The following is a 15,185-nucleotide window of genomic DNA, read 5'->3' on the forward strand; positions in this document are numbered from 1 at the left end:
ATGATACTTCCGTCGAGTGTGGCAACAGGCGCCGAGCGTGCAATTACGTGCCCTGGACTTTTCTCAGCCGTTCTGGCGATCGTAACGCACTGTGGCATGCACCGAAAGAGCAGCGGGAGCAAGCCTGTATTGTTGGCGCATGGACTGGGTAGGGAATGCGTGTCGACTACATCGATGAACGCTAATTGTGCGTTCATGCGCACTGTTATGCGCACACTGGGCCTCCGTGCTATCTCGGCGCGTTGCCGTATTTTAATCTGCACTGTACACGCCGACGCAGACGTCAGAATGAGAGCCGGAAAGCCAAGCGGTCGCTTCTGTTTTGCCACAAGCACGCACGGAGTTTCGCGTCCACACGTACGTATACGCTGCCAGTGGGAATTTGTTATTTATAACAAAATCACGACACCTCCTAGAGTTGCTTGAGGCGTATTTGATCACTTATATAACTGTGAGGAAACAAAAGGCGTTATAGAGACGAAAAAAATGCAAAAGAAGTGCCATCAGCACTCGGTGTTCCCAGGTGGTCTCCTTCCCAAGAACTGACCGATCCCAATGCTGCTTAGCTTCGGTGATCGGACGAGAACCGGCGTATTCAGCATGGTATGGCCGATGGCGAGAGACACAGCGTTTCAAGCGCTTATGTACCGTGTGCGGCCCCTCCCGGATGGAAACCTTCGCACAGATACTTCCGTCGAGTGTGGCAACAGGCGTCGAGCGTGCAATTACGTGCCCTGGACTTTTCTCAGCCGTTCTGGCGATCGTAACGCACTGTGGCATGCACCGAAAGAGCAGTGGGAGCAAGCCTGTATTGTTGGCGCATGGACTGGGTAGGGAATGCGTGTCGACTATATCGATGAACGCTAATTGTGCGTTCATGCGCACTGTTATGCGCACACTGGGCCTCCGTGCTATCTCGGAGCGTTGCCGTATTTTAATCTGCACTGTAAACGCCGACGCAGACGTCAGAATGAGAGCCGGAAAGCCAAGCGGTCGCTTCCGTTTTGCCACAAGCAGCGGGAGCAAGCCTGTATTGTTGGCGCATGGACTGGGTAGGGAATGCGTGTCGACTACATCGATGAACGCTAATTGTGCGTTCCTGCGCACTGTTATGCGCACACTGGGCCTCCGTACTATCTCGGCGCGTTGCCGTATTTTAATCTGCACTGTACACGCCGACGCAGACGTCAGAATGAGAGCCGGAAAGCCAAGCGGTCGCTTCTGTTTTGCCACAAGCACGCACGGAGTTTCGCGTCCGCACGTACGTATACGCTGCCAGTGGGAATTTGTTATTTATAACAAAATCACGACACCTCCTAGAGTTGCTTGAGGCGTATTGGAACACTTATATAACTGTGAGGAAAAAAAAGGCGTTATAGAGACGAAAAAAATGCAAAAGAAGTGCCATCAGCACTCGGTGTTCCCAGGTGGTCTCCCTCCCAAGTACTGACCGAGCCCAATGCTGCTTAGCTTCGGTGATCGGACGAGAGCCGGCGTATTCAGCATGGTATGGCCGATGGCGAGAGACACAGCGTTTCAAGCGCTTATGTACCGTGTGCGGCCCCTCCGGGATGCAAACCTTCGCAATGATACTTCCGTCGAGTGTGGCAACAGGCGCCGAGCGAGCAATTACGTGCCCTGGACTTTTGTCAGCCGTTCTGGCGATCGTAACGCACTGTGGCATGCACCGAAAGAGCAGCGGGAGCAAGCCTGTATTGTTGGCGCATGGACTGGGTAGGGAATGCGTGTCGACTATATCGATGTACACGTAATTGTGCGTTCATGCGCACTGTTATGCGCACACTGGGCCTCCGTGCTATCTCCGCGCGTTGCCGTATTTTAATCTGCACTGTACACGCCGACGCAGACGTCAGAATGAGAGCCGGAAAGCCAAGCGGTCGCTTCCGTTTTGCCACAAGCACGCAAGGAGTTTCGCGTCCGCACGTACGTATACGATGCCAGTGGGAATTTGTTATTTATAACAAAATCACGACACCTCCTAGAGTTGGTTGAGGCGTATTGGATCACTTATATAACTGTGAGGAAACAAAAGGCGTTATAGAGACGAAGAAAATGCAAAAGAAGTGCCATCAGCACTCGGTGTTCCCAGGTGGTCTCCCTCCCAAGTACTGACCGAGCCCAATGCTGCTTAGCTTCGGTGATCGGACGAGAACCGGCGTATTCAGCATGGTATGGTCGATGGCGAGAGGCACAGCGTTTCAAGCGCTTATGTACCGTGTGCGGCCCCTCCCGGATGCAAACCTTCGCAATGATACTTCCGTCGAGTGTGGCAACAGGCGCCGAGCGTGCAATTACGTGCCCTGGACTTTTCTCAGCCGTTCTGGCGATCGTAACGCACTGTGGCATGCACCGAAAGAGCAGCGGGAGCAAGCCTGTATTGTTGGCGCATGGACTGGGTAGGGAATGCGTGTCGACTATATCGATGAACGCTAATTGTGCGTTCATGCGCACTGTTATGCGCACACTGGGCCTCCGTACTATCTCGGCGCGTTGCCGTATTTTAATCTGCACTGTACACGCCGACGCAGACGTCAGAATGAGAGCCGGAAAGCCAAGCGGTCGCTTCCGTTTTGCCACAAGCACGCGCGGAGTTTCGCGTCCGCACGTACGTATACGCTGCCAGTGGGAATTTGTTATTTATAACAAAATCACGACACCTCCTAGAGTTGCTTGAGGCGTATTTGATCACTTATATAACTGTGAGGAAACAAAAGGCGTTATAGAGACGAAAAAAATGCAAAAGAAGTGCCATCAGCACTCGGTGTTCCCAGGTGGTCTCCCTCCCAAGTACTGACCGAGCCCAATGCTGCTTAGCTTCGGTGATCGGACGAGAACCGGCGTATTCAGCATGGTATGGCCGATGGCGAGAGACACAGCGTTTCAAGCGCTTATGTACCGTGTGCGGCCCCTCCCGGATGGAAACCTTCGCACAGATACTTCCGTCGAGTGTGGCAACAGGCGCCGAGCGAGCAATTACGTGCACTGGACTTTTCTCAGCCGTTCTGGCGATCGTAACGCACTGTGGCATGCACCGAAAGAGCAGCGGGAGCAAGCCTGTATTGTTGGCGCATGGACTGGGTAGGGAATGCGTGTCGACTATATCGATGAACGCTAATTGTGCGTTCATGCGCACTGTTATGCGCACACTGGGCCTCCGTGATATCTCCGCGCGTTGCCGTATTTTAATCTGCACTGTACACGCCGACGCAGACGTCAGAATGAGAGCCGGAAAGCCAAACGGTCGCTTCCGTTTTGCCACAAGCACGCAAGGAGTTTCGCGTCCGCACGTACGTATACGATGCCAGTGGGAATTTGTTATTTATAACAAAATCACGACACCTCCTAGAGTTGCTTGAGGCGTATTGGATCACTTATATAACTGTGAGGAAACAAAAGGCGTTATAGAGACGAAAAAAATGCAAAAGAAGTGCCATCAGCACTCGGTGTTCCCAGGTGGTCTCCCTCCCAAGTACTGACCGAGCCCAATGCTGCTTAGCTTCGGTGATCGGACGAGAACCGGCGTATTCAGCATGGTATGGTCGATGGCGAGAAGCACAGCGTTTCAAGCGCTTATGTACCGTGTGCGGCCCCTCCCGGATGGAAACCTTCGCACAGATACTTCCGTCGAGTGTGGCAACAGGCGCCGAGCGTGCAATTACGTGCCCTGGACTTTTCTCAGCCGTTCTGGCGATCGTAACGCACTGTGGCATGCACCGAAAGAGCAGCGGGAGCAAGCCTGTATTGTTGGCGCATGGACTGGGTAGGGAATGCGTGTCGACTATATCGATGAACGCTAATTGTGCGTTCATGCGCACTGTTATGCGCACACTGGGCCTCCGTGCTATCTCCGCGCGTTGCCGTATTTTAATCTGCACTGTACACGCCGACGCAGACGTCAGAATGAGAGCCGGAAAGCCAAACGGTCGCTTCCGTTTTGCCACAAGCACGCAAGGAGTTTCGCGTCCGCACGTACGAATACGATGCCAGTGGGAATTTGTTATTTATAACAAAATCACGACACCTCCTAGAGTTGCTTGAGGCGTATTGGATCACCTATATAACTGTGAGGAAACAAAAGGCGTTATAGAGACGAAAAAAATGCAAAAGAAGTGCCATCAGCACTCGGTGTTCCCAGGTGGTCTCCCTCCCAAGTACTGACCGAGCCCAATGCTGCTTAGCTTCGGTGATCGGACGAGAACCGGCGTATTCAGCATGGTATGGTCGATGGCGAGAGACACAGCGTTTCAAGCGCTTATGTACCGTGTGCGGCCCCTCCCGGATAGAAACCTTCGCACAGATACTTCCGTCGAGAGTGGCAACAGGCGCCGAGCGAGCAATTACGTGCCCTGGACTTTTCTCAGCCGTTCTGGCGATCGTAACGCACTGTGGCATGCACCGAAAGAGCAGCGGGAGCAAGCCTGTATTGTTGGCGCATGGACTGGGTAAGGAATGCGTGTCGACTATATCGATGAACGCTAATTGTGCGTTCATGCGCACTGTTATGCGCACACTGGGCCTCCGTGCTCTATCGGCGCGTTGCCGTATTTTAATCTGCACTGTACACGCCGACGCAGACGTCAGAATGAGAGCCGGAAAGCCAAGCGGTCGCTTCTGTTTTGCCACAAGCACGCACGGAGTTTCGCGTCCGCACGTACGTATACGCTGCCAGTGGGAATTTGTTATTTATAACAAAATCACGACACCTCCTAGAGTTGCTTGAGGCGTATTGGATCACTTATATAACTGTGAGGAAAAAAAAGGCGTTATAGAGACGAAAAAAATGCAAAAGAAGTGCCATCAGCACTCGGTGTTCCCAGGTGGTCTCCCTCCCAAGTACTGACCGAGCCCAATGCTGCTTAGCTTCGGTGATCGGACGAGAGCCGGCGTATTCAGCATGGTATGGCCGATGGCGAGAGACACAGCGTTTCAAGCGCTTATGTACCGTGTGCGGCCCCTCCCGGATGCAAACCTTCGCAATGATACTTCCGTCGAGTGTGGCAACAGGCGCCGAGCGTGCAATTACGTGCCCTGGACTTTTCTCAGCCGTTCTGGCGATCGTAACGCACTGTGGCATGCACCGAAAGAGCAGCGGGAGCAAGCCTGTATTGTTGGCGCATGGACTGGGTAGGGAATGCGTGTCGACTACATCGATGAACGCTAATTGTGCGTTCATGCGCACTGTTATGCGCACACTGGGCCTCCGTGCTATCTCGGCGCGTTGCCGTATTTTAATCTGCACTGTACACGCCGACGCAGACGTCAGAATGAGAGCCGGAAAGCCAAGCGGTCGCTTCTGTTTTGCCACAAGCACGCACGGAGTTTCGCGTCCGCACGTACGTATACGCTGCCAGTGGGAATTTGTTATTTATAACAAAATCACGACACCTCCTAGAGTTGCTTGAGGCGTATTGGAACACTTATATAACTGTGAGGAAAGAAAAGGCGTTATAGAGACGAAAAAAATGCAAAAGAAGTGCCATCAGCACTCGGTGTTCCCAGGTGGTCTCCCTCCCAAGTACTGACCGAGCCCAATGCTGCTTAGCTTCGGTGATCGGACGAGAGCCGGCGTATTCAGCATGGTATGGCCGATGGCGAGAGACACAGCGTTTCAAGCGCTTATGTACCGTGTGCGGCCCCTCCCGGATGCAAACCTTCGCAATGATACTTCCGTCGAGTGTGGCAACAGGCGCCGAGCGTGCAATTACGTGCCGTGGACTTTTCTCAGCCGTTCTGGCGATCGTAACGCACTGTGGCATGCACCGAAAGAGCAGCGGGAGCAAGCCTGTATTGTTGGCGCATGGACTGGGTAGGGAATGCGTGTCGACTATATAGATGAACGCTAATTGTGCGTTCATGCGCACTGTTATGCGCACACTGGGCCTCCGTGCTATCTCCGCGCGTTGCCGTATTTTAATCTGCACTGTACACGCCGACGCAGACGTCAGAATGAGAGCCGGAAAGCCAAGCGGTCGCTTCCGTTTTGCCACAAGCACGCACGGAGTTTCGCGTCCGCACGTACGTATACGCTGCCAGTGGGAATTTGTTATTTATAACAAAATCACGACACCTCCTAGAGTTGCTTGAGGCGTATTTGATCACTTATATAACTGTGAGGAAACAAAAGGCGTTATAGAGACGAAAAAAATGCAAAAGAAGTGCCATCAGCACTCGGTGTTCCCAGGTGGTCTCCCTCCCAAGTACTGACCGAGCCCAATGCTGCTTAGCTTCGGTGATCGGACGAGAACCGGCGTATTCAGCATGGTATGGCCGATGGCGAGAGACACAGCGTTTCTAGCGCTTATGTACCGTGTGCGGCCCCTCCCGGATGGAAACCTTCGCACAGATACTTCCGTCGAGTGTGGCAACAGGCGCCGAGCGAGCGATTACGTGCCCTGGACTTTTCTCAGCCGTTCTGGCGATCGTAACGCACTGTGGCATGCACCGAAAGAGCAGCGGGTGCAAGCCTGTATTGTTGGCGCATGGACTGGGTAGGGAATGCGTGTCGACTATATCGATGAACGCTAATTGTGCGTTCATGCGCACTGTTATGCGCACACTGGGCCTCCGTGCTATCTCGGATTTGTTATTTATAACAAAATCACGACACCTCCTAGAGTTGCCTGAGGCGTATTGGATCATTTATATAACTGTGAGGAAAAAAAAGGCGTTATAGAGACGAAAAAAAATGCAAAAGAAGTGCCATCAGCACTCGGTGTTCCCAGGTGGTCTCCCTCCGAAGTACTGACCGAGCCCAATACTGCTTAGCTTCGGTGATCGGACGAGAACCGGCGTATTCAGCATGGTATGGCCGATTTTTTTTTCTTTATTGCCTGGCTTTGACCCATAACATTTACACAAAAAACACTCAACAAAAAACACACAAAATGCTATGTACATACGACACTGTCGTGGTCAGCCATCATGAGTCTGGCTTCGTCATACTAAAATTCACGAAGCATACAGAGCGGCTCTAGCCTCGAGAGCCACTCGGGAGGCTCCGCAGCTGCTTTCGGGATGGCCAGAAAGCAGTCCATTCTTTCCCGAAAATAAATTCGGGCAGGTCTTGCGTCTTTGTCACAATAATAGCCTGCCATTCTGGAGCGCCATATACTGTGGAGGCCCAAGAGCATTATGAGATAAAATGGTACCCCATCCTCATTGTCTGTGCCTAAATAACGAATTCCCTGCGCGTCAAGTGGTGGCTCTTTCTTTATTGTCCTTTGTAACACATCCCAAAAATAAACCCCTTCCCAGCAATGCAAAAAAACATGATCTATCGTTTCGGGCTGTTTACAAATTAAGCAGCTCGATCCCCACGGTAAAAACAAATCCTTTCCTTCCAAAAACTTTTTAACTGGGAGTGTCCCGGTGTGTAATTTAAAAAAGAATGCAGGTGCCACCAGGAGCATGGTATGGCCGATGGCGAGAAACACAGCGTTTCGAAGCGCTTATGTAGCGTGTGCGGCCCCTCCCGGATGCAAACCATCGCACAGATACTTCCGTCGCTTGTGGCAACAGGCGCCGAGCGTGCAATTACGTGCCCTGGACTTTTCTCAGCCTTTCTGGTGATCGTAACGCAATGTGGCATGCACCGAAAGAGCAGCGGGAGCAAGCCTGTATTGTTGGCGCATGGACTGGGTAGGGAATGCGTGTCGACTATATCGATGAACGCTAATTGTGCGTTCATGCGCACTGTTATGCGCACACTGGGCCTCCGTGCTATCTCGGCGCGTTGCCGTATTTTAATCTGCACTGTACACGCCGACGCAGACGTCAGAATGAGAGCCGGAAAGCCAAGCGGTCGCTTCCGTTTTGCCACAAGCACGCACGGAGTTTCGCGTCCGCACGTACGTATACGCTGCCAGTGGGAATTTGTTATTTATAACAAAATCACGACACCTCCTAGAGTTGCTTGAGGCGTATTGGATCACTTATATAACTGTGAGGAAACAAAAGGCGTTATAGAGACGAAAAAAATGCAAAAGAAGTGCCATCAGCACTCGGTGTTCCCAGGTGGTCTCCCTCCCAAGTACTGACCGAGCCCAATGCTGCTTAGCTTCGTTGATCGGACGAGAGCCGGCGTATTCAGCATGGTATGGCCGATGGCGAGAAACACAGCGTTTCGAAGCGCTTATGTACCGTGTGCGGCCCCTCCCGGATGGAAACCTTCGCACAGATACTTCCGTCGAGTGTGGCAACAGGCGCCGAGCGAGCAATTACGTGCCCTGGACTTTTCTCAGCCGTTCTGGCGATCGTAACGCACTGTGGCATGCACCGAAAGAGCAGCGGGAGCAAGCCTGTATTGTTGGCGCATGGACTGGGTAGGGAATGCGTGTCGACTATATCGATGAACGCTAATTGTGCGTTCATGCGCACTGTTATGCGCACACTGGGCCTCCGTGCTATCTCGGCGCGTTGCCGTATTTTAATCTGCACTGTACACGCCGACGCAGACGTCAGAATGAGAGCCGGAAAGCCAAGCGGTCGCTTCCATTTTGCCACAAGCACGCACGGAGTTTCGCGTCCGCACGTACGTATACGCTGTCAGTGGGAATTTGTTATTTATAACAAAATCACGACACCTCCTAGAGTTGCTTGAGGCGTATTGGAACACTTATATAACTGTGAGGAAAGAAAAGGCGTTATAGAGACGAAAAAAATGCAAAAGAAGTGCCATCAGCACTCGGTGTTCCCAGGTGGTCTCCCTCCCAAGTACTGACCGAGCCCAATGCTGCTTAGCTTCGGTGATCGGACGAGAGCCGGCGTATTCAGCATGGTATGGCCGATGGCGAGAGACACAGCGTTTCAAGCGCTTATGTACCGTGTGCGGCCCCTCCCGGATGCAAACCTTCGCAATGATACTTCCGTCGAGTGTGGCAACAGGCGCCGAGCGAGCAATTACGTGCCGTGGACTTTTCTCAGCCGTTCTGGCGATCGTAACGCACTGTGGCATGCACCGAAAGAGCAGCGGGAGCAAGCCTGTATTGTTGGCGCATAGACTGGGTAGGGAATGCGTGTTGACTATATCGATGAACGCTAATTGTGCGTTCATGCGCACTGTTATGCGCACACTGGGCCTCCGTGCTATCTCGGATTTGTTATTTATAACAAAATCACGACACCTCCTAGAGTTGCCTGAGGCGTATTGGATCATTTATATAACTGTGAGGAAAAAAAAGGCGTTATAGAGACGAAAAAAATGCAAAAGAAGTGCCATCAGCACTCGGTGTTCCCAGGTGGTCTCCCTCCGAAGTACTGACCGAGCCCAATACTGCTTAGCTTCGGTGATCGGACGAGAACCGGCGTATTCAGCATGGTATGGCCGATTTTTTTTTCTTTATTGCCTGGCTTTGACCCATAACATTTACACAAAAAACACTCAACAAAAAACACACAAAATGCTATGTACATACGACACTGTCGTGGTCAGCCATCATGAGTCTGGCTTCGTCATACTAAAATTCACGAAGCATACAGAGCGGCTCTAGCCTCGAGAGCCACTCGGGAGGCTCCGCAGCTGCTTTCGGGATGGCCAGAAAGCAGTCCATTCTTTCCCGAAAATAAATTCGGGCAGGTCTTGCGTCTTTGTCACAATAATAGCCTGCCATTCTGGAGCGCCATATACTGTGGAGGCCCAAGAGCATTATGAGATCAAATGGTACCCCATCCTCATTGTCTGTGCCTAAATAACGAATTCCCTGCGCGTCAAGTGGTAGCTCTTTCTTTATTGTCCTTTGTAACACATCCCAAAAATAAACCCCTTCCCAGCAATGCAAAAAAACATGATCTATCGTTTCGGGCTGTTTACAAATTAAGCAGCTCGATCCCCACGGTAAAAACAAATCCTTTCCTTCCAAAAACTTTTTAACTGGGAGTGTCCCGGTGTGTAATTTAAAAAAGAATGCAGGTGCCACCAGGAGCATGGTATGGCCGACGGCGAGAAACACAGCGTTTCGAAGCGCTTATGTAGCGTGTGCGGCCCCTCCCGGATGCAAACCTTCGCACAGATACTTCCGTCGCTTGTGGCAACAGGCGCCGAGCGTGCAATTACGTGCCCTGGACTTTTCTCAGCCTTTCTGGTGATCGTAACGCAATGTGGCATGCACCGAAAGAGCAGCGGGAGCAAGCCTGTATTGTTGGCGCATGGACTGGGTAGGGAATGCGTGTCGACTATATCGATGAACGCTAATTGTGCGTTCATGCGCACTGTTATGCGCACACTGGGCCTCCGTGCTATCTCGGCGCGTTGCCGTATTTTAATCTGCACTGTACACGCCGACGCAGACGTCAGAATGAGAGCCGGAAAGCCAAGCGGTCGCTTCCGTTTTGCCACAAGCACGCACGGAGTTTCGCGTCCGCACGTACGTATACGCTGCCAGTGGGAATTTGTTATTTTTAACAAAATCACGACACCTCCTAGAGTTGCTTGAGGCGTATTGGATCACTTATATAACTGTGAGGAAACAAAAGGCGTTATAAAGACGAAAAAAATGCAAAAGAACTGCCATCAGCACTCGGTGTTCCCAGGTGGTCTCCCTCCCAAGTACTGACCGAGCCCAATGCTGCTTAGCTTCGTTGATCGGACGAGAACCGGCGTATTCAGCATGGTATGGCCGATAGCGAGAAACACAGCGTTTCGAAGCGCTTATGTACCGTGTGCGGCCCCTCCCGGATGGAAACCTTCGCACAGATACTTCCGTCGAGTGTGGCAACAGGCGCCGAGCGAGCAATTACGTGCCCTGGACTTTTCTCAGCCGTTCTGGCGATCGTAACGCACTGTGGCATGCACCGAAAGAGCAGCGGGAGCAAGCCTGTATTGTTGGCGCATGGACTGGGTAGGGAATGCGTGTCGACTATATCGATGAACGCTAATTGTGCGTTCATGCGCACTGTTATGCGCACACTGGGCCTCCGTGCTATCTCGGCGCGTTGCCGTATTTTAATCTGCACTGTACACGCCGACGCAGACGTCAGAATGAGAGCCGGAAAGCCAAGCGGTCGCTTCCGTTTTGCCACAAGCACGCACGGAGTTTCGCGTCCGCACGTACGTATACGCTGCCAGTGGGAATTTGTTATTTATAACAAAATCACGACACCTCCTAGAGTTGCTTGAGGCGTATTGGATCACTTATATAACTGTGAGGAAAAAAAAGGCGTTATAGAGACGAAAAAAATGCAAAAGAAGTGCCATCAGCACTCGGTGTTCCCAGGTGGTCTCCCTCCCAAGTACTGACCGAGCCCAATGCTGCTTAGCTTCGGTGATCGGACGAGAGCCGGCGTATTCAGCATGGTATGGCTGATGGCGAGAGACACAGCGTTTCAAGCGCTTATGTACCGTGTGCGGCCCCTCCCGGATGCAAACCTTCGCAATGATACTTCCGTCGAGTGTGGCAACAGGCGCCGAGCGTGCAATTACGTGCCCTGGACTTTTCTCAGCCGTTCTGGCGATCGTAACGCACTGTGGCATGCACCGAAAGAGCAGCGGGAGCAAGCCTGTATTGTTGGCGCATCGGCTGGGTAGGGAATGCGTGTCGACTATATCGATGAACGCTAATTGTGCGTTCCTGCGCACTGTTATGCGCACACTGGGCCTCCGTACTATCTCGGCGCGTTGCCGTATTTTAATCTGCACTGTACACGCCGACGCAGACGTCAGAATGAGAGCCGGAAAGCCAAGCGGTCGCTTCCGTTTTGCCACAAGCACGCACGGAGTTTCGCGTCCGCACGTACGTATACGCTGCCAGTGGGAATTTGTTATTTATAACAAAATCACGACACCTCCTAGAGTTGCTTGAAGCGTATTTGATCACTTATATAACTGTGAGGAAACAAAAGGCGTTATAGAGACGAAAAAAATGCAAAAGAAGTGCCATCAGCACTCGGTGTTCCCAGGTGGTCTCCCTCCCAAGTACTGACCGAGCCCAATGCTGCTTAGCTTCGGTGATCGGACGAGAACCGGCGTATTCAGCATGGTATGGCCGATGGCGAGAGACACAGCGTTTCAAGCGCTTATGTACCGTGTGCGGCCCCTCCCGGATGCAAACCTTCGCACAGATACTTCCGTCGAGTGTGGCAACAGGCGTCGAGCGTGCACTTACGTGCCCTGGACTTTTCTCAGCCGTTCTGGCGATCGTAACGCACTGTGGCATGCACCGAAAGAGCAGCGGGTGCAAGCCTGTATTGTTGGCGCATGGACTGGGTAGGGAATGCGTGTCGACTATATCGATGAACGCTAATTGTGCGTTCATGCGCACTGTTATGCGCACACTGGGCCTCCGTGCTATCTCGGATTTGTTATTTATAACAAAATCACGACACCTCCTAGAGTTGCCTGAGGCGTATTGGATCATTTATATAACTGTGAGGAAAAAAAAGGCGTTATAGAGACGAAAAAAATGCAAAAGAAGTGCCATCAGCACTCGGTGTTCCCAGGTGGTCTCCCTCCGAAGTACTGACCGAGCCCAATACTGCTTAGCTTCGGTGATCGGACGAGAACCGGCGTATTCAGCATGGTATGGCCGATTTTTTTTTCTTTATTGCCTGGCTTTGACCCATAACATTTACACAAAAAACACTCAACAAAAAACACACAAAATGCTATGTACATACGACACTGTCGTGGTCAGCCATCATGAGTCTGGCTTCGTCATACTAAAATTCACGAAGCATACAGAGCGGCTCTAGCCTCGAGAGCCACTCGGGAGGCTCCGCAGCTGCTTTCTGGATGGCCAGAAAGCAGTCCATTCTTGCCCGAAAATAAATTCGGGCAGGTCTTGCGTCTTTGTCACAATAATAGCCTGCCATTCTGGAGCGCCATATACTGTGGAGGCCCAAGAGCATTATGAGATCAAATGGTACCCCATCCTCATTGTCTGTGCCTAAATAACGAATTCCCTGCGCGTCAAGTGGTAGCTCTTTCTTTATTGTCCTTTGTAACACATCCCAAAAATAAACCCCTTCCCAGCAATGTAAAAAAACATGATCTATCGTTTCGGGCTGTTTACAAATTAAGCAGCTCGATCCCCACGGTAAAAACAAATCCTTTCCTTCCAAAAACTTTTTAACTGGGAGTGTCCCGGTGTGTAATTTAAAAAAGAATGCAGGTGCCACCAGGAGCATGGTATGGCCGATGGCGAGAAACACAGCGTTTCGAAGCGCTTATGTAGCGTGTGCGGCCCCTCCCGGATGCAAACCTTCGCACAGATACTTCCGTCGCTTGTGGCAACAGGCGCCGAGCGTGCAATTACGTGCCCTGGACTTTTCTCAGCCGTTCTGGTGATCGTAACGCAATGTGGCATGCACCGAAAGAGCAGCGGGAGCAAGCCTGTATTGTTGGCGCATGGACTGGGTAGGGAATGCGTGTCGACTATATCGATGAACGCTAATTGTGCGTTCATGCGCACTGTTATGCGCACACTGGGCCTCCGTGCTATCTCGGCGCGTTGCCGTATTTTAATCTGCACTGTACACGCCGACGCAGACGTCAGAATGAGAGCCGGAAAGCCAAGCGGTCGCTTCCGTTTTGCCACAAGCACGCACGGAGTTTCGCGTCCGCACGTACGTGTACGCTGCCAGTGGGAATTTGTTATTTATAACAAAATCACGACACCTCCTAGAGTTGCTTGAGGCGTATTGGATCACTTATATAACTGTGAGGAAAAAAAAGGCGTTATAGAGACGAAAAAAATGCAAAAGAAGTGCCATCAGCACTCGGTGTTCCCAGGTGGTCTCCCTCCCAAGTACTTACCGAGCCCAATGCTGCTTATCTTCGGTGATCGGACGAGAACCGGCGTATTCAGCATGGTATGGCCGATTTTTTATTCTTTATTGCCTGGCTTTGGCTCATAACATTTAACCAAAAAAAACAATAAACAAAAAACACACAAAACACTATGTACATAAGACACTGCCGTGGTCAGCCAGCATGAGTCTGACTTCGTCATTCTAAAATTCACGAAGCATACAGAGCGGCTCTGGCCTCGAGAGCCACTCGGGAGGCTCCGAAGCTGCTTTCTGGATGGCCAGAAAGCAGTCCATTCTTTCCCGAAAATAAATTTGGGCAGGTCGTGCGTCTTTGTCACAATAATAGCCTGCCATTCTGGAGCGCCATATACAATGGAGGCCCAAGAGCATTATGAGATCAAATGGTACTCCATCTTCATTGTCTGTGCTTAAATAACGAATTCCCTGCGCGTCAAGTGGTAGCTCTTTCTTTATTGTCCTTTGTAACTAATCCCAAAAATGAACCCCTTCCCAGCAATGCAAAAAAACATGGTCTATTGTTTCGGGCTGTTTACAAGTTAAGCAGTTCGATCCCCACGGTAAAAAGAAATCCTTTCCTTCCAAAAACTCTTTAACTGGGAGTGTCCCGGTGTGTAATTTAAAAAAGAAGGTCTTTACTCCTGGTGGCACCTGCATTTTCTTTACCCTTTTTAAAACATCAGCTCCAGGACCTCCACTGTACAAGGCCCTGTACATAGGCTCTGGGAAAACAATATCACAAAGATCATGGTACAACTTCTTTCTTTTAGTTTTATACAAATAATCGCTAGAAAAACGCGCTGAAAGAAACCTAACACTTGCTACAATCTCTTTGTAGTAACCAAAAATTCCACCCGAGAGCTCTTCTGTGGTAACCACAATACTCGGGCAGCAATCGCCGCAGCCTCACCTGGCACACGGTGCGCAAGAACGGGTCTGAGACGTCGCGAAAAAACAAAAAACGGTTCACCAGCTGCCTTAAAAAGAGGTGCCCTAGCCCCAACCCCCCGTCTTTTACCCGCCGGAACAGGTTCGTTCGGCTGCAACGTTCCCATTCGGAAGCCCATATAAAGACGGCAAAAATCCGGTGTAACTTCTGAATGTGCACCCGAGAGCAATGCAAAACCTGCATCACATACCAGAGCTTGCTAATAAAAAACAGGTTGCAGACTGTAGCTCTGGCGAAAATGGAGAGATTGGTGCCTTTCCATTTTCCAGCTCTGTCACGTGCTTCTTTCGTTTGCTGTTTCCAATACTCCTCGCTTTCGCGATAAGCATCGAGCGGAACGCCCAAATACTTGCCCGGTGTCGTCGTCCACGGTACGTTGGCAAAATGGTCCGGGTGGGATGGCCACCATCCATGCCAGAGTCCGAGGCATTTGGACCAATTAACCCCGCTACCG

General features: G+C 51.3%; 12 non-coding genes and 6 pseudogenes across 12 annotated transcripts; all 18 read right to left on the reverse strand.

Annotated features, from left to right (window-relative positions):
- Positions 1-498: 498 nt before the first annotated feature.
- Positions 499-617, reverse strand: LOC144130629 (5S ribosomal RNA; annotated as a pseudogene).
- Positions 618-1,402: 785 nt separating this feature from the next.
- LOC144131257 (5S ribosomal RNA) lies at positions 1,403-1,521 on the reverse strand. The gene has a single exon (XR_013314674.1). It is a non-coding gene; the product is annotated as a 5S ribosomal RNA (ribosomal RNA).
- Positions 1,522-2,085: 564 nt separating this feature from the next.
- LOC144131211 (5S ribosomal RNA) lies at positions 2,086-2,204 on the reverse strand. Its single transcript, XR_013314625.1, has one exon. It is a non-coding gene; the product is annotated as a 5S ribosomal RNA (ribosomal RNA).
- A 563-nt stretch (positions 2,205-2,767) lies between these two features.
- LOC144131079 (5S ribosomal RNA) lies at positions 2,768-2,886 on the reverse strand. Its single transcript, XR_013314498.1, has one exon. It is a non-coding gene; the product is annotated as a 5S ribosomal RNA (ribosomal RNA).
- Positions 2,887-3,449: 563 nt separating this feature from the next.
- On the reverse strand, positions 3,450-3,568 carry LOC144131212 (5S ribosomal RNA). The gene has a single exon (XR_013314627.1). It is a non-coding gene; the product is annotated as a 5S ribosomal RNA (ribosomal RNA).
- A 563-nt stretch (positions 3,569-4,131) lies between these two features.
- On the reverse strand, positions 4,132-4,250 carry LOC144131214 (5S ribosomal RNA). Its single transcript, XR_013314629.1, has one exon. It is a non-coding gene; the product is annotated as a 5S ribosomal RNA (ribosomal RNA).
- Positions 4,251-4,813: 563 nt separating this feature from the next.
- On the reverse strand, positions 4,814-4,932 carry LOC144131258 (5S ribosomal RNA). The gene has a single exon (XR_013314675.1). It is a non-coding gene; the product is annotated as a 5S ribosomal RNA (ribosomal RNA).
- A 563-nt stretch (positions 4,933-5,495) lies between these two features.
- Positions 5,496-5,614, reverse strand: LOC144131259 (5S ribosomal RNA). The gene has a single exon (XR_013314676.1). It is a non-coding gene; the product is annotated as a 5S ribosomal RNA (ribosomal RNA).
- A 563-nt stretch (positions 5,615-6,177) lies between these two features.
- On the reverse strand, positions 6,178-6,296 carry LOC144131082 (5S ribosomal RNA). The gene has a single exon (XR_013314500.1). It is a non-coding gene; the product is annotated as a 5S ribosomal RNA (ribosomal RNA).
- Positions 6,297-6,718: 422 nt separating this feature from the next.
- On the reverse strand, positions 6,719-6,837 carry LOC144130595 (5S ribosomal RNA; annotated as a pseudogene).
- A 1,172-nt stretch (positions 6,838-8,009) lies between these two features.
- Positions 8,010-8,128, reverse strand: LOC144130585 (5S ribosomal RNA; annotated as a pseudogene).
- Positions 8,129-8,692: 564 nt separating this feature from the next.
- LOC144131261 (5S ribosomal RNA) lies at positions 8,693-8,811 on the reverse strand. The gene has a single exon (XR_013314677.1). It is a non-coding gene; the product is annotated as a 5S ribosomal RNA (ribosomal RNA).
- A 421-nt stretch (positions 8,812-9,232) lies between these two features.
- Positions 9,233-9,351, reverse strand: LOC144130596 (5S ribosomal RNA; annotated as a pseudogene).
- A 1,172-nt stretch (positions 9,352-10,523) lies between these two features.
- Positions 10,524-10,642, reverse strand: LOC144130547 (5S ribosomal RNA). Its single transcript, XR_013314157.1, has one exon. It is a non-coding gene; the product is annotated as a 5S ribosomal RNA (ribosomal RNA).
- A 564-nt stretch (positions 10,643-11,206) lies between these two features.
- On the reverse strand, positions 11,207-11,325 carry LOC144131267 (5S ribosomal RNA). Its single transcript, XR_013314683.1, has one exon. It is a non-coding gene; the product is annotated as a 5S ribosomal RNA (ribosomal RNA).
- A 563-nt stretch (positions 11,326-11,888) lies between these two features.
- LOC144131083 (5S ribosomal RNA) lies at positions 11,889-12,007 on the reverse strand. Its single transcript, XR_013314501.1, has one exon. It is a non-coding gene; the product is annotated as a 5S ribosomal RNA (ribosomal RNA).
- Positions 12,008-12,428: 421 nt separating this feature from the next.
- LOC144130597 (5S ribosomal RNA) lies at positions 12,429-12,547 on the reverse strand (annotated as a pseudogene).
- Positions 12,548-13,719: 1,172 nt separating this feature from the next.
- Positions 13,720-13,838, reverse strand: LOC144130578 (5S ribosomal RNA; annotated as a pseudogene).
- Between the last annotated feature and the right edge of the window lie 1,347 nt (positions 13,839-15,185).

Source organism: Amblyomma americanum, chromosome 4, assembly GCF_052857255.1.
Source record: "Amblyomma americanum isolate KBUSLIRL-KWMA chromosome 4, ASM5285725v1, whole genome shotgun sequence".
Lineage (NCBI taxonomy): Eukaryota > Metazoa > Arthropoda > Arachnida > Ixodida > Ixodidae > Amblyomma > Amblyomma americanum.